Source organism: Ascaphus truei, chromosome 5, assembly GCF_040206685.1.
Source record: "Ascaphus truei isolate aAscTru1 chromosome 5, aAscTru1.hap1, whole genome shotgun sequence".
In the NCBI taxonomy this organism is placed as follows: Eukaryota; Metazoa; Chordata; class Amphibia; order Anura; family Ascaphidae; genus Ascaphus; species Ascaphus truei.
Genome location: NC_134487.1, coordinates 246,083,751 through 246,111,637, shown reverse-complemented (window position 1 = coordinate 246,111,637; position 27,887 = coordinate 246,083,751). Strand labels below are relative to the sequence as shown.

The 27,887-nt window shown below is 43.2% G+C and overlaps 1 protein-coding gene across 8 annotated transcripts in view; it reads left to right on the top strand.

Moving 5' to 3' along the window:
* The window catches only part of TENM2 (teneurin transmembrane protein 2), a 2,373,952-nt gene that overhangs the window by 1,720,103 nt on the left and 625,962 nt on the right, over window positions 1-27,887 (top strand). The window lies entirely within an intron of this gene.

Sequence of the window (27,887 nt, the reverse complement as noted above, 5' to 3'; positions counted from 1 at the left end):
AGAAAGGACCTGTTGTTAGGACCGAAACGTCGGATGATTGTGCCTCTCAATACACTTTATTGACTTTACTATGAGTGCTGTCTCTTGCCTTGCTGTGTGGTCTTGGATCTCCTGGTCTGCTTGGTAAGGAACTTTATTACCTACTCTATTCCTATGGGATAAGCACCTATTTTTATACTTATGCGAGTGCCATCAGACTTTGTTCATATATATATATATATATATATATATATATATATATATATATATATATATATATATATATATATATCAAATGGAAATATTACTGTATGCTCATTTGCATGTCTTAGTCAGGTCTGCAACCCCACCTCTCACCATTATCACCCAGCACACAGCACTTTCACTGCAGCAAGGGAATCTGGGAAATGACATGCAAATGAGCACACCGTGCCATCTTTTGCTTCAAAACCATTCAACATTGTTCCCCTATAGGCTTAAGCTTCCTGCATGGTCACAGCTTTTGAGCACAGCCAGGGTTTTATATATATATATATATATATATATATATATATATATATATATATATATATATATATATATATATATCATATACAAATATTACTTGTGAGCACATTCACATGTCTTAGACAGGTCCGCAACCCTGCCCTTCACCATTGTCACCTAGCCTACAGCACTCCCACTGCAGCAAGGGATTCTGGGAAATGACATGCAAATGAGCACACAGTGCCACCTTTTGTCTCAAGACCACATTACATGGTTAAACCCTTAAGCCAATGCATGCTGCTTTAAGCACAGCTTTTAAACATAGCCTGAGATGCAAAGCCAATAAACCCACTCACAGACAGACTGTTTCAACTTTTTTTCTTTTTAAATAAATTTGTTTTATTTTCATAAAATAACATTACAGCTTATGTCATCAAAACATAAAAAACATTATTTTCCTAATCATTAGAACACACAGGACTAACCTTATATCATGTACTAATTAACTGTACTTTCTTCAGTTTAAAAACATAACCAAAAACACACATTACAATATAACTTCCTATAACACATTAAAATACTGAACTAAAAACAAACTCAATTTCTATCCAGTAAATTCTCACTTTATCACAGCAAGCACTAATCTAGCATACTGTAATCTAACATTTACCACCCTAACTTCCTTTTGTCAAAGAAATCTAAATAACATTTCTTTTGTAAAAACCTTCTGTCTCTAGCATTTCATCAAACATCCTCAACATCAAAGATGAGGCATTGCAGCTTTGAGGCATTGAGGCAGGTGAGGCATTGCAGTCCTCATATTCATAAACCTTACACGCCAAGTTATAATGTCCTTTGAATAAACATCCTTTTTTTCCCCCTTCTCTCCTCCCCAAGCAAACAAAACAATCATCATTCAGTATTCCTTCATACTTCTCTGGGCTTCCCTACAAATCATCCATAATCAAGCTTAAACTCTCCATATTTCCCTCCTTCCCCACCCAATCAGCCCATTTTTGAATTGTTTCTTTGTCCTTTATGCGCACATATATCAGACCCTTTCCCCTTCCCTTCCACTCATCCTCTGTCCATTTTTTCCATGCAACTTTCATGCTCTTTCTCTCCTCACTCACACTCCTCGTTTTTACTTCCCTACAATCCTCACCATTCTCTCCATCAGATTCACTCTCCTCTGATCCTGTTTCCTCCTCATCTGCCCAGCTTCCCATTTCTGGGGTTGCTGGAAAGTCCTCATCAACTGAGCTTTCATCAGAGTCCAGTCCACTCAGATCCATTGCCACTTGTTGCACTGTTCTTTTAACTGTTTCTTTTTGGCATTGTAACTTTCTCTTTCCTCTGGTTATGAACTGCTCCTCCCCAGCAAATCTCCTTTAAAGCATCCGCTTCCCCGGGCCCTGAGGTGTTGCCTGCGCCTGGGGTGAGGGTATCTGGATCCATGGCCACACACTGCTCCACTCCACTCTTTTCACCTGACTTCTGTGGTTCCTCAGCCACATGGCCTTCGTTTGTAGCGGCCATCGTTTTTTCCTCCTCTGTTTTAGTCTCCTCTCTCCTCCAACCACCTCTGGCTCGGTTTGCGTATGATTGGGGGCACTGTCTGAAACTGTGACCTGTTTTGCCACACAAATTGCACTTAATTTCTTCAGTACACTCATGTTTACTGTGTCCCAGTTGGTTGCATTTTGTACAGAATTCCTCTGTACAATCTTTCTGTAAGTGATCAGGTGCCCAACATCTCCTGCACCTTCTTGGCTGTCCCACATAAAATACTGATCCATGCAATTGCTCAATATGTATCGCATTCGGTACTGTCCCGGCACAGCTTATTCTAACAAAAGCCGCCAGTTGACCGGGGCTTACTCCGGCTGGCGCTGAAACAAGCCCGTGCGCCAGCCGCATCTCCTCCGTGTACTCCCCTCCACTCGCGCGCATTTTTTTCTCCTTCATGACCCCCTGGCTGCTCCTGCTGTGCCCCTTCTTCTTCCCCGTACCCCCGCTTACCTCACTTCAACTTCGGGGGAAGCCGGGCGTGCACGTGACAGTGACGTCACAGTGACGCGCGGACAGGCCGCGTCACCACGCTACCCGCACGCATCCAGCCGTGCGGGAAGTGTGAGAATAAGCTGTGTCGCCACTGTATATGCACCAGCTCTAATGTCTCTTTGTCCTCTTTCAGAAGCACAGTGTACTTCATTACACTGGTTTTAATGCGGTCCTCATCCACACACCTTTCTGGCTTCTTGTACACCACAGCACAATACTGTTTAAGCCAAAAGGCTACTTCCTCAGTATTTACATTTTCATTGTAAATCGCCACAAAAACATTTTTTTCTGGTCCTATTAGTCAGGTCCTCGAAGAAGATCTTATCCAATTTTCCCTCCCATTTAAGCAGGGAATACAGCTTCATACATTTCTCATGTGTAGCTGAGTTTACAAAAATCACTTGGTAACACTTACTTGGTGTCACTTCAAAGATATAGTCCAATTCCATGGGGCTGAAGCCAAATAACTTCTGTAACACCAACTGACTGAAGTTCAGGCGATCCATCCGGATATCATCATGCAGGGAAAACTGGACAGAATTCCTCCTCTGCATCTTCTTAATCTTTCTGTTATCAGCAACACAAAAGCGCTTTCTATTCCGTCAAAGTTGCAGGGCTTGCACCCTCAGTCCCGGCCAGCGGGGCCTCACACTGTTTCAACCTTGTGGGTCTCATTTGTGTGAGGTTGGTTGTACTGGCTTTGCAATTTGAGACATGAAGTAGGCCTTCACCACACATTATTTAAGTAATGGTGGGTGAAAAGGTGACTAAAAACCCTCCACCGTATAGCATATAGCATATACAAATATTACTTGTGAGCACATTCACATGTCTTAGACAGGTCTGCAACCCTGCCCTTCACCATTGTGACCTAGCCTATAGCACTTCCACTGCAGCAAGGGATTCTGGGAAATGACATGCAAATGAGCACACCTTTTGTCTTAAAGTCATTATTTCATGGCACCCTTAAGCCAATGCTCACTGTTTTAAACACCGTTTTTAAACATAGCCTGGGATGAGATGCAAAGCCAATAAACCCACACACAGACTTACTGTTTCGACCTTGTGGGTCTCGTCAGTGTGAGATTGGTTGTACTGGCTTTGCAATTTGAGACATGAAGTAGGTTGCATACTGCACAAGGGGGAGGGATAGATTTCAGTCACAGATAAAATTCCAAGATGCGCTTGAAGTTAAACTTTCTTGCTTTATTCAGACGCTTGCACAAATAAAAGTATTTAGTTAGCCACAGAATGGTATCATCTAGTCATTATATATATATATAATGCTCCCGCCAGCGCATTACAGCAGGACACAGCCGCGTCAGTGGGAGCAGCCACCATTTTGTCTACATTAGCCATTGCTGTCAACAATACAGACCTTATAAATTTTCCTAAAGCATATTCAAGGTTACATTATTTCTTACATATTTATATATGTTACATGCTTTCCTCTCCCAATTATCAGACTTCATTGGCATTTCTTGATATAAGCAAGCATAAACACTTATTGTTGTCAGGCAGTGCTCATAATGAAGAGAAATAATCCATAGAAAAAGCACATAATTTTGATTGATTTGAAAGTGCATTGATCATGGTAACTGGTTTTTAATAATATTGTTTAAAGATATATCTCTCAATTTCTTAATGGGCTTTGTAAAGCTGCAGTCCATGCTGATCTCCAATTGTTTATGAATTTTATGTTTTTACTTACTATATAGGATCTCTTCCTCCCTTTTCTAACAATGTCTTTTAAAAAATAAATCTACTGTAATGCTCCATTTAGGAGATATAAGCATTTGAAGTATTACGTGTCCGGGAAGTAAAAATGGAGCTCTCCTCGGTGTAGTCTTAGTATGGTAACCTTCGAAGCTAGAGATTAAGAAAATCCTTTTTTTGTAACAGTAAATAAAAAACCTTTTAAGCTATAGAAATGGGTTTTCTTAATCTCTATCTGCCCCATGAACAGGACCTGCTCAGGGGGCAAGATACTAACATTATATGTATTAATTAAACTGAAATCATCTTTTTTGTATTGGCTTTTGAAATTGGCATTTGCTGTGAATTTGTAACAATCATTTTATTAAGGATCTTTCAATTCCTTTTGCAACAAGTAATGTGGTTTATAGAGAGGAATGGTGCTGTTCGGTACGAAAATGACCTAACAACGGATTTAGCAGTGTCTTTTTCTAAGATCTACCGGTGCGATTTGTTTGCAGTCTGTAAGTGATGCGCAGAGAGAATTGCATCTCCCTGCACAGCTCTTACAGGCAATCGCCATGTTTTTATTTAAAATGTATTAACAATATTGAAGCAGGGGGTTTCTGGACCTGAACCCCATTCAGTTGAAGTCCGGGGATCCCCTGCTTCCCAAGTTACAAGCCCCCATAGTGGGTGCAGGTATCTCCAGTAAGTGTTAAATGTACTGGTTAGAGGAGATACCGGCACCCAATAATGGGGCCTGTACAACGGGAAGTAAAGGGTTCCAAACCTGAAACAAATGGGGTTCAGATCTAGAGACTCCTTGCTTCAATACTATATTAATAAAATGGAAATAAAAACAGAGCTTCATTACCTTAGCGGCTTAACCTTAGTGGTTAACATTAGGAATGTTAAGGTTAGGGATTAAGGTTAGGATTAGGGTATAGGGCTAGGGGTTCCGGTCAGGAATATCATGGTAAAGGGTTAAGGTTAGGATTAGGACAATGTGCTGCGACCGAACCGTTTAACCCCCATGGGACCATTCGCCACGGAAATTTTGGCGCATTGTTTAAGGTTTGGGATTAAGGTTAGGATTAGGGGTTAAGGTTAGGAATATTATGGTTAGAGTTTGGGTTCTTAGGCTTTAGGGTTAGCGGGTTAAGGTTAGGATTAGGGGTTAGTGTTAGGAATATTATGGTTAGGGGTTAAGATTTTTAGGGTTTAGGGTTAGGATTAGGTTGTTTAGGGTTAGGGGGATACATAGTTACATAGTAAATGAGGTTGAAAAAATACATATCTCCATTAAATCCAACCTATACTAATTTAGTCAACAGATATTTATCCTATATTTGTATGCACAGTATTTAGGTGAAAATAAATTCCTTCCTGACTACAATCAGATTCTTTCCTAGATCAACATTCTTCCCATGTTTATTTATTTGGTATATCCCTGAATTCCTATCCTTTCTAAGAGGATGTCCAACCTTTTTTTTTTTGAAGATATCAGTCTCCATGGATAATTAATTCCACATTTCAATAGCCCTGCCTGTAAAGAACCCTTTCCTTTGTTGCTGGTGAAATCTCTTTTCCTCCAACCTTAAGGCCTTGCCCCCACTGCATGCTGCAGCGTCCGCTGTGGCGGACGCTGCGCTCACCAGAGACCTCCCCGCAACGGCGCCGGGCCCGCTGCGAGGGGGGGCCGCAGCGCTCGCGCGAGAGCTACTCCTGCTCTCAATAGAATTGAGAGCAGGAACTCGCGTCGAGCGGCTAGGCACGCCCCCCGGCGGTTCAGCCAATGAGGGCGAACCTGCCGGGTGACGTCATGGCCGCGCCCCCGTCACTCCTCCGGCACGCCCCCCCCCCCCCCCGGTCTCTGCTCCTGCAGTGAGCTGCAGACCGGGGAATCGCCGGAACGCGCAGCCGAAAGCGCGGGCGCGCATTAGAGCGTCGTGACCGGGGCCTTAGCCTAAGGGATGACCTTGTGTTTGTACTGCCCTTGGGATGAATAATTCTTTTGAAAGCTCCTTGTATTGACCCTGAATATATTTGTATATAGTTATCATATCCCCTCTAAGACTTCTCTTTTCTAATGTAAGCAAATCTAGTTTAGCTAGCTTCTCCTCATAAATCATATTTTCTATCCCCTTTATTACTTTTGTAGCTCTTCTGTGCACTTTTTCTAGTTCCATAATGCCTTTTTTATGGCGTGGTGCCTATAACTGTACTCCATTTTCAAGGGCTTGTCTTACCTTACTAATGCCTTATACAGTGACATAATTATGTTTACTTCCCTTCCATTCATACCCCTTTTAATGCAAGATAATATCTTATTTGCCTTTGCACTTATGCATTTGCACTTATACAGTACTGTAGTCCTGCATGTAAGTTCTCTATTTAATGCTTGTTTCTCAAATGTATAACCTTACATTTATCTGTATTAAACCTCATCTGCCATTTACCTGCCCAAGTTTCCAATCTAACCAAGTCCTTCATAAGAGAAATTACATCCTGCTCTGATTTTACTACCTTACACAATTTAGTGTCATCAGGAAAGGCTCTCTATGCCAACCTCAAGGTCATTAATAAAAAAACGTTAAAAAGCCAAAGTCCCAGTACTAATCTTTGAGGTACTCCAATTACAGGTTTAGCCTAACCTGAAAATGTATGACAACTCTCTGTTGTCTATCCTTCAACCAGTATTCAATCCAGGTGCAAATATTTTTACCAAGTCCAATCTCCATTATTTTGTACACTAACCTCTTGTGTGGAACCATATCAAAAGAATTTGGAAAATCTAAGTAGATCACATCATCTGCATTGCCCTGATCTAAATTCCTACTTAACTCCTGAAATAAACTCATAAGGTTTGTTTAGCACGACTTATCCATCATAAATCCATACTGACTATTACTAATAATTTTGGTATCCATTAGGTATTCCTTAATATTATCCCACACTAAACCTTCAAGTAGCTTCCCTACTATTGATGTCCGGCTTACTGGTCTGTAATTCCCTCGTAGTGAGCTAGCTCCCTTTATAAATATAGGCACCATATCTGCTTTACACCAATCTTGTGGTACTGAGCCTGTTAAAATGGAGTCCTTGAATATTAAATGTAATGGTTTGGCTATTACTGAATTTAGCTCCTTAAGAATTTAGCTCCTTAAGAACACTTGAGTGGATGCCATTGGGGCCCGCTGCCAAATGACGATGTGGACGTCACCAACAGGACATTGTACGGTCTCATGTTGCCATGGTAACGAGAAGGACGTCATCTGATGCTGCAACGTCGCATTGTCATGGCAACGAGATGCCGTGACGCCCGCTGCGGTTCAGTAGGAGAAGCAGGGGGCGGTAGGTAATGTGGCGACCGCAAAAGCTAAATGACCCCATCAGGCCTGATAGGCCCAAGAGCACAGCAAAAGTATATTGGGGCAGACATATTTGCTGCCTCAAAATGTTGCCGTCCTTGGCCCGGACCTAATGGGAAATCAACAACTGGGCTTCCTCCTGTGACACTATTTTTAATTGATTCATCCCTGAAAAACTCAGATGCAAAGAATGTGCTTAACACCTCTGCTTTTTCCTTATCTCCAATAATTTGCCTGCCCATCCACACTGAAAGGGTGATAATTTATTTTCTAATCTTTTTTGTTTGTTAAGGTACTTAAAGAACTTTTTTTTTTCTGTTTTTCTTCTTTATTGGCATCTTACAAGGTACATACATGTAGAAAATAAAGATAACATTCACAGCATGGTAAATAATTTTGGGACATAGGCAGATGACAGTGAAGTACTTTGAGACACTCAATAAACCTTTTTTTTCCTTTTTTGTAGTGAAAAGATAGGGAACGACGAGGGTCGGGTGGATAGTTGGGAACGACCTTGGGATGAAGAGAGGGGAGGGGGGGAGGGAGAGGGAGCGGGGACTGTGGTGGGTGGGACTCCCGGGCCCCCTAGCCCAGGGGTATCAGAGTTGGACCAGGGCTTGAAGTAGTGACTGAGCGCCTGGCCAGGGTTCCCAGGTTCTAAAGAATTGAGGCATTCTCTGCTTCAGCATGGCTGTCAGTCTCTCCATGTTCATGACCATATCTATTCTCTTTATTACTGTTCTTCTGGAGGGGGCTTTTATTAGTTTCCAGGCCGCCGCGATACAGCATCTATCGGCCGTTAGGATCGCCGAGTTCAGTCTGGTTAAAGGGGCGGGGAGGTCTTCAATTGGTTTTCCCAGCATGTACGTCAGGGTGTCCAGGGGGACCTCCAGTCCTAGGGTTTTAATCAAGAGATTCTGGATCCTGGTCCAGAACCTCTGGATCTCTGGGCATGCCCACCAGATATGGGGCATGTCCCCCCTTTGACCATATCCTCTCCAGCACACATCTGAAGTGCCTGGGAAGATCTGGCTCAGGGGTTAGGTACCATTGGAATAGGATTTTGTATATATTTTCTTTGGTGATAGAGCAAATTGATGTTTTGGTGGCAGCTTCCCAGATATCCTCCCAGTCTTCCAGATCAATTGGGATGTTCAGGTCAGCACTCCATTTTTGCATATATGAAGGTGAGGGGCGGGGGGATGGGAGGCTCTATTATTCTATAAATTTCAGAGATTAATCCTCTCTGGTATTCCCCTTTCAGGCAGAGGGTTTCGAACCTGGTGAGCGCTGGGAATTTATGGTTTGGGGATAGGGCTCTCAGGAAGTGCCTTATCTGAAGGTATTTGTAGATGGGGAGGTCTGGGGAGGAATATTTCTTTTTGAGCTCTTGGAAGGACAGAAGCTCATCGCCTTCCAGCAGATCCGCAACCACTCTGATGTTTAGGTCCTTGAATTGACCAACTTAAAAAACTTTTTAGTGTTGATATTACTTTCAATTGCAATCCTTTTTTCATTTTAAAGTTTGGCTAATTTGATTGCCCTTTTGAAACTTTTGTTACTTTCCTTTTACTTCTGATATGATGCCTCCGCCCCTTCTTACTTTAAGGGGCCTATTCAGGTAGCTTCGATAAGATCACTGCCATATCGATCATGTTGGCATGTTCCTACCGATTGGTATGACATTTGTGTTATCACAGTATTCAAAAAGATTTCTCACAAGTCAGATGCTTTTCGTTACGAAAATGCCCTACCAACGGATTTAGCTGTGTATTTTTCTAAGTTCTGCCCGTGCGATCTGCCTGCAGTCTGTAAGTGATGCACAGAGAGAATTGCATCTCCCTGCACAGCTCTTACAGGCAATCGCCATGATTTGATTTAAAATGTATTAACGGTTTTGAGGCAAGGGATTTCTGGACCTGAAACCTATTCATTTCAGGTCTGGGGACCCCTTGATTCCTGAGTTACAAGCCTCCGTAGTGGGTGCAGGTATCTCCTGTAAATGTAAATGCACCGGTCACATAACGCGGGCGAACTACATTTAGAGGAGATACCGGCAACCCATAATGGGGCCTCTACCTCGGGAAGCAAGGGGTTCCCAGACCTGAAATTAATGGGGTTTAAGTCCAGAGACCCCCTACTTCAATACTATATTAATAAAATGTAAATAAAAACCGAGCTTCATTACCTTAGAGTCTTAACCTTAGTGGTTAAGGTTAGGAATATTATGGTTAGGGATTAAGGTTAGGATTAGGGTATAGCGCTAGGGGTTCTGGTCAGGAATATTATGGTAAGGGGTTAAGGTTAGGATCAGGGTTTAGGGGTTAGGAGTTTTTAGCGATTAGGGTTTTCAGGAGCAAGGTTTAGGAGTTAAGGCCATTGGCTGCAGTTATTAGCATTACCCAAAATGGTAAGGAATCCCCCGGACTCTCTGGTTCATCTGTGGTAGATAACTGTCCTGGCGGACAACTGTCTGGTGGGCAAATAGTCGCGGCAACATCTCGATCTCGAAGACCCTTTATAGAGGGAACAATAGAAAAAAGTGATAGTGCGCAGATAATAACTAGTGAACAGCAAATATCAAGTGAACAGTGCACCGTGATTATACAAACTATGTTGTGGACCTTAAGTGTAGATCTGGTACTAATCGTGGGTCTGCAGCCTTTCTTGGGGGTGGCTCGACACCCCAGGAACTAGACAAAAAACAAAAGAACAAGGCGCACAACGCACATAGTGTAATAAAGTAAAAAATGTGACTTTATGGTTAAAAGTAAATAGTTCTGCGTACATCAAGTAAGAATAAACAAGCAGTTGGTATATAGGTTTACCACACCAGGAGATGACACTGTGCGACACCCTCGGACGGATCTCGGCATGCAATGGGTCTGGAGTTGTCTCATCTGTCCCTTACAGCGTCCTCCGTTTAGGGGTGGTAGGTGGATATGTCCCTTGTAGAGAAAGCCCCACAGCACACAGCTCACAGGGTGGTAAAGAAGCCGCAGGAATCAGCGTCCATGGATCACTGCACCGTTTGCCGCCACTCCTCGTTGGGCGCTCGGCGATGACGTCACGAGTCGCTCCTCAACTTCCGCAATGCTTATCGTGGAACGCACAGCGTGCGTGTCAGTCAAATGATGTTCAGCAGCGGGGAGGAATACAGCGCTAGGCAGGCGGCTTGTAGACAATGTCCAGAATCACACAGTTTCAAAGCGTAATTCTTTACACTGCCTAGTGCTACTTTAGCTTTTTAGTCATGATATCCTTAGCCAGCTTATACCCCACAAAATCCCCAAATGCAATTGTTCATCAAATGAAAATTCCATTGTTGATATTTTGAAGACTTTTAATCCGCTATAAATCTTTATTAGACATTGTCAGAGTTCCCAGTTTAAGATGGATGTGATTATAACACTCTTAAAATGACATTACATCATTGGTATAATTGGTTTATCATTTGGTAATGCAACATCAATAATAACTAGTAGAACTACACAGCAAATGAATCCAACCTTTTCACTGTGGAAGACTGACACTGTAATTGCTCAAAATCAGTCTTAATATTAAAGTGCAAAATACACTTTCTTCCTATGCGATCTTCGTTTAATGACATATATAATGAAAAACCATGTTGATGTTAATTCTACATAATTAAAAATAGATGGAAATCAAAATCTTTTTGCTATCATTAAACCATATTTCAGTTCTAAAACGACTGCATGTAAATGATTCTGCTTTTAATTGACCACCAATCTACTACACTTGGCATATTATATTTTGCTGTTTGTTTCCATGACTGTATATTATGAATGTGAAGATACATCTGAAGTCAGTTCTGTTAATATTTCTTATTAGACAATAATTTTGATGAACATGTGGCTGAATGTTATTTATTTTTTTAAACATTTTTTTGGGGAATTAGGCATGTTTACAGGCATAAATCACATCACAACATCCTAATACATACTTGTTTTTCAATTTACCGTGTGAGGAGTGGGGGGGGGGGGGGTGTCGCCAAGAGTGGTGCGACCTCTGGGTCACTGGGTGACCGGGGAAGCAAGAGGTCTGAAAAAGAGATGGGGGACCTTCCTACCGACTAAGGTCTCGTGAGTCATAGTTTCTCTGTTTGGGTTCCTTTTGGGTGTCAATGAACCTCCCAAGGTTCCCATATTTTGTAATGACTTGTAGTCTTACGCCTTAGAAACGCTGTCAGGTGCTCCATTACGTCATCTATTCTTCTCTTAACCGCCTGCATGGAGGGGGAGATCTTTTTCCAGGAGAATGCCACAGCACACCTAGCCGCAGTAACGATGGAGGAGATTAATTTCCTCTATTGGCTTGCCCAGGAGGTAGGTTAGTGGATCTGGGGTTATTGTGGGGCCGGTTACCACTTGGATTAAAGTTTGGATTGAAAGCCAAAAGTTTTGGATTTTTGGGCATGACCACCAAATGTGGGCCATGTCTCCTCTGTGTCCACAGCCTCTCCAACATAGATCCGAGGCCAGGGGGTAGATTTGCTTCAATCTAACTGGGGTAAGATACCAGTGGAACATGATTTTATAGATATTCTCTTTTGTTGTGGTACAAATGGAAGTTCCTGAAGCTGCGTCCCATATGTCCTCCCAGTCTTTTCTATCTATATCTATATTTATATTTAGTTCCGCCGCCCACTTGGACATGTAGTCGTGAGTGGTGGGGCCTGCTGTTATCTCCAAGCCAGCATATATGTTAGAGATCAGGGCTGTTTGATGTGTGCCAGTTTGGCATAGCCTCTCAAAGTTAGTGAGGGGAGGAAACTCGAATTTTGGGGACAGTTTTTGGAGAAAATGTCTAATTTGGAGATATTTAAATGGGCTCAGCTCTGGGGCCTCGTGTTTTGATCGTAATTCTTGAAAGTTCAGCAGCCTTCCACCGCTCAACAGGTCGGGGATCACCCAGATCCCCTTCAGGCGTAAATCGTCAAATTGTTTGGGTACACATCCTGGGGGGAAGTGGGGGTTGTTATGGATCGGAGTAAGCAGCGAGCCTGGTGCCGTTCATTTAAACTTCGTTCTGCATTTCCGCCAAACTTCCCAGGTGTGTCTTATAGCGCCAAGGTCGAAACTGCGGGGTGGTCTATCCCCCTTGTCTATGCACCAAAGGGTGCCTGCAGAGAAGGTGGGCCTGCAGAGAAGGCGTTTTTATGTAGTGGGATTCAATGTAGAGCCAGCAATAGAGGCCCGGGTCTGCATTCCACACTACGGCTTGCCTCAGTTGGGCTGCTAAGTAATATTTTGTGATGTCTGGGACCCCCAGGCCCCCTCTCCCACTGGATGCCAGGAGTACCGACCTGGCAACTCTGGGTCTTTTGCCCTTCCAAATGAAATTAAATATTTTGTCCAGAGTGTTTTTAAGTTCAGAGCCGGGGACATGGATCGGGAGTGTCTGGAAGAAGTATAGTAATCTGGGGAGTATATTCATTTTTACCGAGATCATCCTTCCGATCCATGAGATCTGGTATTCTTCCCATTTATCTAGATCCTTTTTGATTTTTCCGAACAATGCCGGGTAGTTGTATTTATATAGAGAATGATAGTTGCCTGATACATTTACTCCCAAGTATTTAATGTATGAGGAACTCCATCTATAATTGAAATTTAGTTTCAATAGGTTAACTTCCGGCTCTGGGACATTTAGGTGTAGGGCCTCTGATTTGTCATTATTGATTTTGTAATCCGAAATTTTGCAGAACTCTATCAGTTCTTTATGTAGGTTGGGTAGAGACGTTTGGGGGTGGGTAAGGGACAATATTATGTCGTCGGCAAAGAGCGAGATTTTGTAATTTGTGTTGCCAATTGGTACGCCCTGGATGTTTGCGCTCTCGCGTATTTTAGCCGCCAGTGGCTCGATCGTCAGGGCAAAGAGAAGAGGGGACAAAGGGCAACTCTGCCTTGTACCGTTCTTTATTGAAAATCTTTGTGCTGTGCCTCCCGGGAGCTTAATTGATGCTGAAGGGTTTTGGTACAATGCTCGGACCCCCTCGAGGAATGAGTCTCTGAAGCCAAATTTTTGCAAAGCTTTGTCTAAGAATAGCCAATTGATCCTGTCAAACGCCTTCTCTGCATCTAAGCTCAGAAGAATTGCCTTGGTGTTTGTATGGTTAATGTGGTCTATTATGTTTATGATTTTGCGGGTGTTGTCCGAGGCCTGTCGGCCCGAGACAAATCCCACTTGATCATTATGGATAAGTCTGGGTAGGATGGGGTTTAATCTATTAGCCAGAATTTTGCTGTACAGTTTAAGGTCGTTGTTCAACAGCGATATGGGGCAGTAGCTCCCACACTGCATTGGGTCTCTGCCCTCTTTGTGTATTATTGCCAGGTTGGCCAATGACATTGAGGCTGGTATGGGTTCACCTTCCATAAAGGAGTTGAACAAGGCTAATAAATGAGGTGATAGGGACGGGTGGAATCTCTTATAGTAGGCGTTTGTAAATCCATCAGGGCCAGGGGCTTTGGATAGTTTTAGTGCTTTTACCGCGTCTGCCAATTCCTCTTTTGTGATCTTCCCGTTGAGCGACTCATTCTCTGTCAGAGATGGGAGATTGCAATTGTCTAGATAATGCGAGACTGCTGTGAGCCTTGATGCTCTATTATTATCCTCCTGAGTTCTGAGGTTGTATAATTTGGTGTAGAATTTGGTGAATTCTTCCGCAATGTGTTTGTCATTATATCGTATGTCACCTGATCTGTTCTTAATCGCAGTTATTTGGGACCTTTTTTCTACTCCTCTTAATTTGCTGGCAAGGAGTTTGTCAGCTTTATTGCCCTTGTCGTAGTATCTCTGGTTAGTCCATCGAATGGCCTTTTCGACATCCTCTAGTTGGATTTTTTTCAACTCGTTTCTAGCGGCGGTTAAGGCTTTGTATATTTTCCCTGATGGGTTGGATTTGTGTTGCTGTTCTAGTTTGATTATTTTTTCTGTCAAGTCTTTGAGTAATTTTGCCTTAACTTTTTTTCTATGGGATGCTATAGAGATGAGAGTACCTCTGATGGTTGCCTTATGGGCCTCCCATAGTACCGCTGAGGATGAGACTGAACCTGAGTTGGTCTTAAAGTACTCCGACAGGGCTGACTTGATTTCTCTCTCTATTTCTAGGTGATTCAATAGTGAATCATTTAGTTTCCAGGTAAATGTGCTCGACTTTATGAATGGAACAGAGAGAGTTAATGAAATAGGGGCGTGATCCGACCATGTGATCGGCCCTATATCAGTTTTCTGGGAGGCCTCCAAGACATTCTTGGTTGTAAAAAGGTAATCAATGCGAGAGTAGGTCTGGTGGGGTGCGGAGTAGAAGGTATAGTCCCTTTGGCCCTGATGCTGGGATCTCCAAACGTCCATTAGGGAGAATTCTTTAATAATTGCTCTGAATGCCGTTCCTGTCTTTAAGGAGAGTACCGTGTGTGGGCGACTTGTGGGGAGCGTCTTATCCTCTATTGGGTTTAGGGCCATGTTTAGATCGCCCCCTACTATCAGTGATGATTGATAGGTAGGGTCGATATTCCTTAGAACTTCTCTCAGGAACTCTGATTGGTTCTCGTTTGGTGCATATTGGTTGATCAGGGTGATCGCTGTACCCACTAGTGAGCCATATACCACAAGAAATCTACCCCCTGGATCTGAAGTAATAGCCCATCGGGAATGTATTATTAAATATTTTAGGTGGCTCGTGGTCTGTGATGTGCGTCTCCTGGAGAAAGATGATATCTCCTTGGGATCTTTTCATCTCCTGGAGATCTAGCTTTCTCTTTCTGTGGCTCTGTAGCCCTTTGACATTAAGGGAGATAAGTTTGATTGGGGCCTGACTAGCCATTTTTGTTATCTCTGAGGGGGGTTTTAAAGATCACCCCTTTCCCAACCGGGGGATCTTGCTTGCCTACTTTGTTTGCGGGGTTGTAACTATCGTCTCTGGCGGGAGAGGATGACCTAATATCTGGGTCTGGATCAGCAGGCTGGGGGGGTGGAGGGGGACGGGGCGGGTGGGAAGGGTAAAGGACTGCTGGGACAGCACCAGCAGGCAGAGAAAAAGAGGCTGGGGGGCTGAGGGCACCCCAAAAGCGTGTAGCCGGGTTTGCGTATCGGCATTCGGACTTAGGGTCCTTGGGAGGTAGACCCGGGAGTCTGGACCGGCTTGTCCAGGAGGGTGTGGACCCCTATGTGGTTTTGTATTGTATTGTATGTCTTTATTTATATAGCGCCATTAGTGTACATAGCACTTCACAGTAGTAATACATGTGGTAATCAAATAAATAACAGATAATATAAATAACAGATCATGGGAATAAGTGCTTTAGACATAAAAGTAACATTTCGGAAGAGGAGTCCCTGCCCCGAGGAGCTTACAGTCTAATTGGTAGGTAGGTAGAACGTACAGACAGTAGGAGGGAGTTCTGGTAAGTGCGTCTGCAGGGGGGCAATCTTTATGTATCCTGTGTTCAGAATATCCACAGTGCTATTCATATGCTTCTTTAAGCAAGTGTGTCTTAAGGTGGGTCTTAAAGGTGGATAGAGAGGGTGCTAGTCGGGTACTGAGGGGAAGGGCATTCCAGAGGTGTGGGGCAGTCAGTGAAAAAGGTTTAAGGCGGGAGAGGGCTTTAGATACAAAGGGGGTAGAAAGAAGACATCCTTGAGAAGAATGCAAGAGTCTGGATGGTGCATAGCAAGAAATTAGGGATGAGATGTAAGGAGGGGCAGAAGAATGTAAAGCTTTAAAAGTGAGGAGAAGAATGGAGTGTGAGATGCGGGATTTGATCTGAAGCCAGGAGAGGGATTTCATGAGGGGAGATGCTGAGACAGATCTAGGAAAGAGTAGAGTCATTCTGGCAGCAGCATTTAGGATAGATTGTAGGGGAGACAGGTGAGAGGCAGGAAGGCCAGACAGCAGGAGGTTACAGTAATCAAGACGGGAGAGAATGAGGGCCTGAGTCAGAGTTTTAGCAGTTGAACAACAGAGGAAAGGGCGTATCTTAGTTATATTGCGGAGGAAAAAGCGACAAGTTTTAGAAATGTTTTGAATGTGAGAGAGGAGTCGAGTGTGACCCCTAGGCAGCGTGCTTGGGCTACTGGGTGAATGATTGTAGTTCCAACAGTAATGTGGAAGGAGGTAGTAGGGCCAGGTTTGGGAGGAAGTATGAGGAGCTCTGTTTTAGCCATGTTGAGTTTAAGGCGTCGGAGGGCCATCCAGGATGATATAGCAGAGAGACATTCAGAAACTTTGGTTTGTACAGCAGGTGTAAGGTCAGGTGTTGAAAAGTATATTTGTGTGTCGTCGGCATAGAGGTGATAATTAAACCCAAAAGATGTTATTAGGTCACCTAGAGAGAGTGTGTACAGAGAAAAGAATAGAGGTCCCAGGACAGAGCCCTCGGGTACCCCCACAGAGAGATCAATAGAGGAGGAGGAGGTGTTAGCAGAAGAGACACAAAAAGTACGATGGGAGAGGTAGGATGAGATCCAGGATAGAGCTTTGTTCCGAATACCTAGAGTATGGAGAATGTGGAGGAGAAGAGGGTGGTCCACTGTGTCGAATGCTGCAGAGAGGTCGAGTAATATGAGCAGAGTGTAATGACCTCTGTCTTTGGCAGCATGGAGGTCGTCAGTTATTTTAGTGAGGGCTGTTTCGGTGGAGTGAGCAGTGCGGAAGCCAGATTGTAGAGGGTCTAGGAGAGAATAGGTGTTGAGAAAATGGAGCAAGCGAGAGAATACAAGACGTTCAAGGAGTTTAGAGGCAAAAGGCAGGAGGGAGACAGGTCGATAGTTAGAAAGACAGGTAGGGTCAAGCTTGCTGTTTTTGAGTAATGGTATGACTGTTGCATGTTTGAAGGAGGATGGAAAGGTTCGAGAGCAGAGGGAGGAGTTAAAAATGTGTGTAAGCGTAGGGATTATAGTAGGAGCTAGAGGTTTTAGAAGATGGGAGGGAATGGGGTCAAGAGGGCAAGTGGTAGAGGGAGAAGAGGCGATCAACAGCGACACATCCTCCTCTGAGACAGTGGAAAAAGAGTCAAGGAAGGCAGGAGGAGAGTTAGGAAGAGGTGTAGGATGGGGGGAAGAAACAGAGGAGATGTTCTGCCGTTTGGATTCCACCTTTTCCTTAAAATAGTCAGCAAAGTCCTGAGCGGAGATGGAGGAAGGAGAGGCAGCTGAGGGTGGTTTGAGTAGAGTATCAAAGACAGAGAACAGTCGGCGTGGGTTAGACTTGTGCATGTTGATTAGTGCAGAAAAGTAGGCTTGTTTAGCTTGGGAGAGGGCAGAGTTGAAAAAGGATAGCATAAATTTGTAGTGAAGGAAGTCTGCGAGAGTGTGAGACTTCCTCCAGAGGCGTTCAGAGGAACGAGTGGAGGAACGCAGCATGCGCGTGTGGGAATTTAGCCAGGGTCTAGGGTTAGAAGGGCGAGGGCGGCAGAGAGAAAGCGGGGCATGTAGATCAAGAGACGAGGACAAGACAGAGTTGTACTTTCTGACCAGGTTGTCAGGGTCTGTAGCAGAGCTGAGAGAGGAGAGAGAGGAGCGTAAAGTGGACTCAAAGTCAGGTAAGTGAATAGAGCGCAGGTTTCTGCAGAACCGGGGGGTAGATGGAGGTGGAGAAGGGGAGAAGCGAGATAAAGAGAATGAGATGAGTTGATGGTCAGAGAGAGGAAAAGGGGAAATGGAGAAATCAAAGAGAGAGAAGTTTTTAGTGAAAACCAGGTCTAAGTAGTGGCCATCCTTGTGGGTGCTAGCTGCAGTCCACTGTTGAAGGCCAAAAGAAGAGGTAAGAGAAAGAAAGCGGGAAGCCCAAGAGAAAGAGGGGTCATCAATGTGGCAATTGAAGTCCCCAAGGAGAAGAACAGGGGAGTCTGAGGAGAGAAAGAAAGAGAGCCAGGATTCAAAGTGAGAGAGAAAGGCAGCAGGGGGATGAGTAGAGGTAGGTGGGCGATAGATGACCGCCACATGAACAGGGAGAGGAGAGAAGATCTGGACAGTGTGAGCCTCAAAGGAGGGAAAAGCAAGAGAGGGGGGAATAGGAAGGGTTCGGTAATGGCAGACAGAGGAGAGCAGGAGCCCCACACCTCCACCCCTGCCATCAGGGCGCGGAGTGTGGGAGAAGGAAAGGCCACCATAGGAGAGGGCAGCTTCCAGAGCAGGGCCAGACTGAGTGAGCCAGGTCTCAGTTATAGCAAAGAGAAGCAGGGAGTGAGAGAGAAAGAAGTCATGTACAGAGAGGAACTTGTTAGAAAGAGAGCGTGCGTTCCAAAGAGCACAGCAGAATGGGAGAGAGGAGGGAGGGTGGCAGGGGATGGGTATGAGGTTGGAGGGGTTGACACCAGAAGGAGTAGAAGTTGCATGTGGGAGGCGAGGATGAGAGCAAGTAGAAATAAGACAGGGACCAGGATTGGGAGAGATATCCCCAGAAGCAAGGAGGAGAAGCATGGATAGAAAGAGGATGTGTGAGGAGGATTTGTAGGGGTGTTTTTTAGTGCAGGGGATATAGCTGTGTGGTGTCAGAGGACGCAGGTAAGAAAGGAGTTCATGTGAACTGAGAAGTGGGGAAGGAAGGAGAGATGGAGATATATGAATATTAATGGTAAAGGCAGCATCACAGCAGTAATGATGCAGTCTGGTATTGATGATATCCTCCTTTCCAGCGTAGTTCAAATGCAGGAATCAGGGTTTCTTTAGGGTCGATTTTCCCCTGAGTATAAAAAGGGGGGGAGTGGGAAAGGGAGGGCGGGTAAGACAGGGGGGGGCGGGGGGGAGAGGGGGAAGGGGGAGTGGGAGTGGAGGGATAGGGGGAGGGGAGTGGAGGGAGAGGGGGAGACATGGGGGGGGAGGGAGGGGAGGATGGGGGGTGGGGAAAGAGGGGAGGAACGGGGGGGGGGAGGGGGGGGAAGGGTCTCTATGATGGGGTAACGGTGGCCTGAAATGATTAGGTGATACAAGTAAGCTTTTGCTTATACATACATTCGGATAATAGTAAACTGTAATTTCCCAACATGGAGGGTCGGTCGCAATCGAGGAAGCCTTGTAAACAAACTTTTTCAGGTGCCGTATAAGTAGCATTGGCGTCAAATATAACTTTAACCAGATCGATTCTAGACAGTAATATACATACAACTAACTCAATTCTTGCCCTTGTTGTGGGGCTGGTTATCTGCTATAGGGAAGCCGTTTGTGGAACTTTTCGCTAACCCAACAGCAGTAACTTCTGCATTTATATTTTCACTGCTGGTAGTGGCCCTATACCGGGTTGTGCTGGACTCTGTGAGTGAGCTTATGTTTGAGCCTAGCGGTGGAGGGGCTGCGTAGATTCTGTGTAAACCTGGGGTTGAGGGTATTTGAGGAGCGGAGGGAGGCGTAATAGCAGTTTGATGGTGCTGATGCTGTGGTGTCTGTCTGGCTGGTGTTTTATTACGTTAGCTGGCAGTAAGGCGGGAAGAGGAGGGGGGGACCCCTGAGTGTTTTGTGATACTGGGGGGGGGGGTGTGTAGGGTTCTGTGTGGGCACGGGTTGAGCATGTGGGGGTGTTGGGGGGGGGGGGAGGGAGTATGTGGGGGAGGGGGTGGGGGGAGTGTGTGTGCACGGGGGGGGTGTCTGTGGGGGTGTGGGGGTGTGAATGGGGTTGGGAGAAGCATGTGGGGGGGTGGCTAGTGGGGAGGGGGTGGGGGGCTATTTGACATGCAGCACAAAAAAGGGTGGGTGGGTACAGTTGGCACACATGGCTCTTTCAGGGGTAGGTGCACATATATCATATAACAAAGCAAATATGGCGACGTTCGGACAGTCAATCTTTGTCTGCTAATAGCGGCATATATGCCCTTGCCAGCTTCAATTTTGACTCTGTTACTTTCACCAACTCATTTTTTATGTCCCATCACTCTGTTGTTGATACCTGGGGAGGTCTGGGAGGGAAGGGGGGTCAGAACAGGGGGGGAAGGGGGGAGAATGGGGAGGGGGGGAGAACGGGGGGGAGGAGAATCGGAATGGGACCCTAGAACGTGGTCTGTGGTCTCGTGGATGAACGCCACTGGAGATCCTTATTATTCTATTGCTGGACAAAAATGTGATGGGCCATGGCGTCTGACTCGTGCTTCAGTGGGGGGGGGAAGGGGGCGGGGACAGGGGGCCAGAGAGTGTCTGTAGGCCCAATGGACACTTTTTGCAATGGCTGCCGACCTCATCACAATTTTGATACAACTGCTTCTGTTGTTTAGACAAATGCAAATATCTTAAATGTGGTGTCAGTCCTTTACAGTATGCTACATAAATAGATTTAAATTCTAAAAAAATGAGGGAATAAAACTCCAAGCCCCAGCTAAAAATGCCAACATATATACCCAACACAACTTTCAAAGTGATTTACTGTAAAAGTTCTTTGACTTGTCTTGTCTGTTTTTTTTTTATTTTTTATTGATATATTTTAAAAGAAGACCACAATCACCAAGTTTAAATACTGTATATCATTGCTGTTAGTCTCAGTTGGGGCTGCATTTTTAAAACCTAAAAACGGAATCATAGTCAATAATAATATTTTCCATACTATTTTCCTTCTTAAGGTATGTGAAAAATACCCGGATATATCTTGCATGCACGTGGATTTCTTTAGAAATGGCAGCCATTTAATTTTTTTAATCAAACAATATACTGAGATTTATGTGTCTTATTTTGGCGTTATGAGAATGACAATATTGTTTCCTGTGTATTGTGTGTGTTAATTTATTTATCTTATTTACGAACAAACTTTTTCCAATGCGAATCACCTTGTGATTTTGGAAACGTTTAGGGGCCATATTTACAGTGCTAAGCAGTCTTCTGCCCCAAAACACATTAAACTCAATGAGCTGTAAGATGGCTTCCAGCGGGGGAATGTGTCTTCTGGCAGAAAACCACTTACTGTAGTAAATAATAGACTTAAAGTTTTGTCAGAGGGCTAAAGCAAAACTCATATTGTAATGGGGTATAACAAATTATCTTTGTAAGCCTGGCCTCTATTCCTTTTCCTAGTGCCTAAAACATATTATACAATATTCTTGATGAATAAATATCATATATTTGATGCTGCCACATACAGTATATCTTTTTATTTTATTGTATTTTTTTTTATAAATTTGTCATGCATTCACTATATTTACATTCCTTGATTTATAAAAACAAATAAATATTTTAAAACAGAAATGGGGGGATTTTCTTATTATGGATACAAAACAAAATCCTGCACACTTTAATTGCATCATTAATCCGTTGTCTCTTGCTACAAAATTACAGTGATGGCAAACACAAAGGCTACATCTATTTTGTCTTGGTTTTACATAAGTCATTCTATATTTTTTTTTTTTAACGTTATCCAGGATACTTTATGATAATATTATCCTCTAAAAATAATAATGGAATATACATCATAGGTTTCAATGATTACTAATTAATATTATGAATCATTAATAATGCTTAAAAACCACAACAACTGTAATGGTGTGAATAAATCCTGCATTCCTAGAGCATATTTCACAACTAGAGATGTGCAAGGTGGTTTCCAAAGGTTTGCGAACTCAGCAAAATGTGCTGTAGTTTGCAAGAAAAAACAATTGTAAAAGTAAGGGTTGAAGGCGGCATATGATCCTGCTGTGCAAGGTCACAGGATCAATGAGTAGGGCACATTGTTCATGTGACCTATGGCAGTTTTATTTATTTTGAAATAAAATGAACAAAAAAATGGTCAAAATGTCGTTACTTTTCCAAATGTTGAAAATACTGTGTTAGGGAAAAAAGACAACAAAAACACAATTTTGCAACTCTTTGTCATAAAAAAACAAACACCCTGCAAAATATGAATTAGTCACTTCTGGGCTGAACTCCTGGCAGTAAATACAAGTACATCTGCAGGGAACCAAGAGAAAGAAAAATATGTTATCACTTTATAGATCAGTTGCGTAAGCTCACACAAGCCCTACTCAATATAATAACTTTATTTTTATGTAGCGCTTTTCTCCAATTGGGACTCAACACGCCTCACAATTACAATATAGTGCATGGTAAGCAGCATTGTACATACTGTAGGATTTTTACAGACACAGTCCATGCCCAACTGAATTTATAATCTATGATTTTGGTGCTTGAGGCACAGGGACATAAAGTGACTTGCCCAAGGTCACAAGAGCTGGCATTAGGTCAAACTCTGTGCTCTTGTTACAGAGTCAGTGCCTTTACTCACTGAGCCGCTCCTACAGCCATGATTATACAGCATGCTGCAAAGCATTTTTTCTATTTGTCTATTTGCCATTACTGTGAATGGGGTTGATAGCTTCCCTTACAAAGAGAAGACTGAGGCTAGCAGCATATTGAATATGGGAACAGTCGAAAGGTAATCAGCTAAGCACAGGAATCGTTTTCCAAATGGGGGTATTCTAGACCAACACCGTCATCACCGTACCAATTCTCTGTAAAAAGAAAAGAAAAAAGATAGCGCACACATCTCGTAGCGTAATAATGTAAAAATATTGTGATAATAAAAGTGTGGTATTGTATGCATGTACAGAAATTCCAAAAGTTACAACAGGGCATGTTTGGGGCACATGTTACAATGGCAGCATGCAGATCTCAGTTCTGCAAGCCGCCGCTGCCGTCGCTCCAGTCCCAGCCAGGTAGGTGAGGACGCCCTAATATCCAGGCGCTCCGATGTCCACAGGCTCACTCCCACAGCTGTATCCACTTTCACAGGGGCGGCGACTTCCCCAGCAGGGAACCCACGAAGTTCAGTTGAATTAACGGAACAATTATAATCCCTCCCTGTTGGCAATGGGGCTCAGTACCCACAATGTAAGCCGCTTGCACTCGGAGCCCTGAAGCGGTGCCGCTGACGTCACCAGAATCACGCCGCACTATTTCGACCAACTCGCGCTGACTCAGAAGGCTTCCACAGGCTCTGTTGTAGCAGAACACAGGGAAATGGGACAAAAAAAATTGTTGCTCAATACAATTAAACCTCCTACGCGTTTCGTAGATAAGTCAACTTCTTCAGGGATCCCTGCCTTTTTTCTTTTTACATGTCATCCAAGATGTTGATCCATCTACTTTAATCAGCAGCAGAATCTCTCACTTTGTTGTATGAGGTTATCTTTATATTGTTTGCACATTTACTGCGTTGTAATTTATTTAACCTCTGGTGCACTTTATTATTGTGGACACTATCATGTCATTTTTGTAAGTCTCTTCAAGACTTTGGTATTTAAGTGTCACAACTCCAACACAATTTGGTGCACATTTTTTTCTTGTATTTTTCTTCCCTTCTATCTTGTATTATTATGTATTCTTCCTTTTTGCAATGTTTTAATGACAAATAAATAAATAAAACACAAACTTGACAAGTGATAGTTACTGCAGTCCACAATGGTCTTGTCTCTTATTATACCTGTATATGTCCTCCCGTGGCAAAGTGGTTAATGGATGCCCTTTGCCATGCCTTTTCCATTCTAAAAATATTTGTTCTCCCGAGATGTCACTTTGAAGGATATCAAAGAAGCACTCTTTAGTTTATCACTGATTCATTGAACTGTAAAATGCTACTATCCAACCGTATTCCAGAATAGACTTTTTTTTTTTTTAAATATATTTTCTTGAGTCCCTAAGACATCCAGTTTTACTGTTGTTAATGGCGTACTGGCCTAGAAGTAATAAAAAAAGAAGTCTGGAGTGCTAAGTCACAGATGTCTGTTGATTTCCAGAGAACAATAATGAAATCATGTCTTCTTGGGTCACTAACTCGTAAAGGAGATAAGCAAAATCTGACCAAGCATAGATATTGGGGAAAAGTTTTAGTATGAGTTTTTTTTTTTAATTCTTGAATTCAGAGCAGTGACTACTTTTAAACCTATCCTGGTTCAAAACTGCTCAAAGCTATCATTGAGGAGAGTGATGCCCCAAGAATCAGGAATTGTACTTTTAACATTTCAGTGTATAATCCCTCTTGATCGTTCATCTGAGTAATAGGAGTTCCTAGAAGAAAAAGATTGTTGAAAAAAATTGAAATATAACATTTAATGGAACATCAATTCTTTCCTGGGTGTGATAACTGCTTCATTACAAAAGTGGCATGTATTGCATTGCTCATCAATGCTTTATAAAGCCTGTTCATTCTTTGATTTCAGTGCAGCATTCAAGATAAAGGAGCAGAAGCTCACCAAAAAATGCCCCCCCGCCTCCCCCAGGAGGGAAGAAGGGGGTCTCTGGATTTAAACCGCATTCATTTCAGTTCCGGGGACCCCATGGTTTGTGGGATACTTACCTGCCAGTAGTAGCTCCACAGATTTAAATGTCCTTGTTATGCGGATCAATAGGAAGCCGCAAGGGATGTTGTTATGGCTTCCTATTGCCGGCATGATGCAGGAGCTTTAAATCCGCCATTTCGATAGGCCCACATAGCGAAGCCGGATATACTATCATCACCCATTACGGAGGTATGTATCTCTGGAAGCAGAGGGTACCGGAGCTGAAAATAACACAGTTTGGCTCCGGAGACCCCCTGCTTCAAACCTATAAATACAAAAGAAAGTAAAAACTCATTGATTTTGTGGAAACAAAATTGTAGGTAAATACAGAAGAGTAATTTTTAGAAAAACAGACTAAGATTTTCATGAATTCTAACCTCTTCCCCCTCTTCAACGTTATTACGCTAAAACCTGTAACACAAAGAAATTGCATCTACTGCTAACTGTATACAGTAGTAAGTTTATTCTGCTCTTCAATTAATGCAAATTTTAATCGAGAAAACCTAACAGCTTTGAACAAACAGAAGCATGAAAAATGAGGCTGCAAAATATTAAGTAAATGTTTTCTTTCATTTTGTCACTTATTATAAATCACTCCTATTCCTTCTATTTAACAACTCTCCAGTAGCATTTCCTTATTCATGATTACATTTTGCTATGGGGTGGATGAGCTTTGATAGCTGTGCTAACGAAATTTGTGATTTTTAATTTTTGGAAACTCTAGAAAGTTGCACATGCCCCTGAAATAATCGGTTCCGCCTCTCTTTAGCTTTTATTAGTTTATTCTATTTGTGTTCAGATATTATGTACCATACATGATCATTTAGGAATTTTAACATGATTTAGTAAAACAGAGTTGACAGAATCAAGGGAAGAATAGAAGATACATAGTTACTAAACAATCTTCTGACATGTAAGGCATCTTCCAGCACTGGAAAACACCTTACAACCCATTCAGCACCGAAAGGTGTCAAATGGTAGCAGATAATATGGGCCATAGTCACAAAAGTGGAATATGCTGTGTTTTTGTCATATATATATATATATATATATATATATTCAAAATGCTATAATGTAGCTTTCATTTAAATCTAGGAAATGTTTTTGAAATGTTATACATTTGATAGTCTCCCCAGCAATCTTGACAGCAATCACCCTGGCCCTTTTAGCTCTGAAGGAGAGACCCCACTGTACCCAAGATACATACTGGTATAGGTACCAGCCGTACTTCCTTGGTTTACTGGCTATGCACTTATATAACCCAGGTTGTGCTGCAATGCTGTGTATTACGGCAGGCATAAGCTTATATGGGTCCATGTTTTAATGGATAAGAATTAAAGAGAGAATCATTGTGAATGCTCATTTGCATGTCATTACCCAGAATCCCTAAGCAATAATGGGGAAAGACAGGGTTGAAGACCTGTCCGAGACATGCAAATGTACGAATTAGTGGTATTTTAATTTTCTGTACACTGTACGGTAGAGAGTTTTGGTCACTTTTTTTTACCCACCATAACTTTTTTAATTCCTGGGTTTTGAAACTCCAACAGACCACCTCAGTTATAAGGAAAAATGAGATGAGGGTGGATTAGGGAGTGCAGAGGGAAGTAACTGATGCATGTAGAACCTAATGTAATGAGATGCTATGTCTAAAGGTGTTGATTTTGCTTTTCACTTAGATGGCAAAATCTAGGACCATGAAGGCAGAGGAAGGCACTGGTGTAGTTGGGGATATACGGGAGTTAAAAGTTGCAAATAGACATGGAGGATAGAATTGATACAGTATGAGAGAAGTAGGTTTGTTTGACAACAGAAGAGGAAAGTGGACATTTGCTTTACAGCATGATTTCCTCTAGTGACGTTCAACAGTGCGAGACCACTTTAGGAGTTAGCGGGTTAATGGACCATGGTTGTGGCTTAAATTGTAGGAGGTGACTTTTGGTGACAGAAGCTGATTAAAGTGTACTTCTGTTTAGAGAGGTTGCCAGGTCAGGTGCGGAAAAGGTAGAGATGAGAGAGAGGGAAATTGTAAAGTGGTAGAAAATTGGAGGGGTCCAGACGGAACATGTTAAGTACTGTATCTTTATATAGTTGTGGAGTTTGTTGTGGTGCGTGCAAGAGGTAGAATAGGGCAGATGGTTAGGAGGTGGTGATCAGAGACAGGGAAGGGGGAGCTTGAAAATGTTAGAAACTGAGCAGAAGTGGGAGAAAACATAGTCATGTGAGTGTCCATGAGTATGTGAGATATTCCATTGTGAGAGACCAAAGGAGGAGGTTAAAGAGAGACGCTGGGAGGCAGTGGTGGCATTTAGGTTGTCAATAGGAATGGGAAAGTCAGCCAGGTTGAGAGTAGGTATGTCAGAAGAAAGTTAATGAGGAATTCAGGTTACAAAGTTATCAAGAAATTGGTAGGTACACTAGGTACAGATGATAGCAACATTGAGGGAGAGGTAAGAGAAGAAACATACAGTGTTACCTTCGAAGGATAAGTATTAAAGGGAGGTAAATGGGGTGTAGTCCTGTTTACCCCTAAACAAGAAGGATACAAGTCCTGCCACTACCTGTTGATTCACAGAGAACCTAAGCCTTCGCCTCTGGGAGCCTGGGGTATACTTCTCATTCCGGTGCAGCGCCTCCACCAGCGAGGGATCCCAGCGTCGTGGGAGAAGCCCCTCACCGGAACCAATATACACAATAATTACACGCAGGTATATTATAACAGGGTTTACTAAACACATATGAAAATATAGTATCCCACATAACACGGCCCTGCAAGGCTTTCCCCAACCAATAACACCTCCATGTGGAACCCCCAAAGTCCTTTAGTGCCTGGACACTTAACCCCGTAGTGTCCACAACCCAGTCCCTCCCCCAAAGGGTAAGTGTGGGATAGCGCGCTTCCGTTTGTGTGTTGGGGCCCGTCGGTGCACGTGAATTATACCTCCCTGGTCTCAGTCCAGTCCAGGTCAACTAGTAGGAGACTCAGTGGATCCGTGACGTGGTTCTTCACCGCATT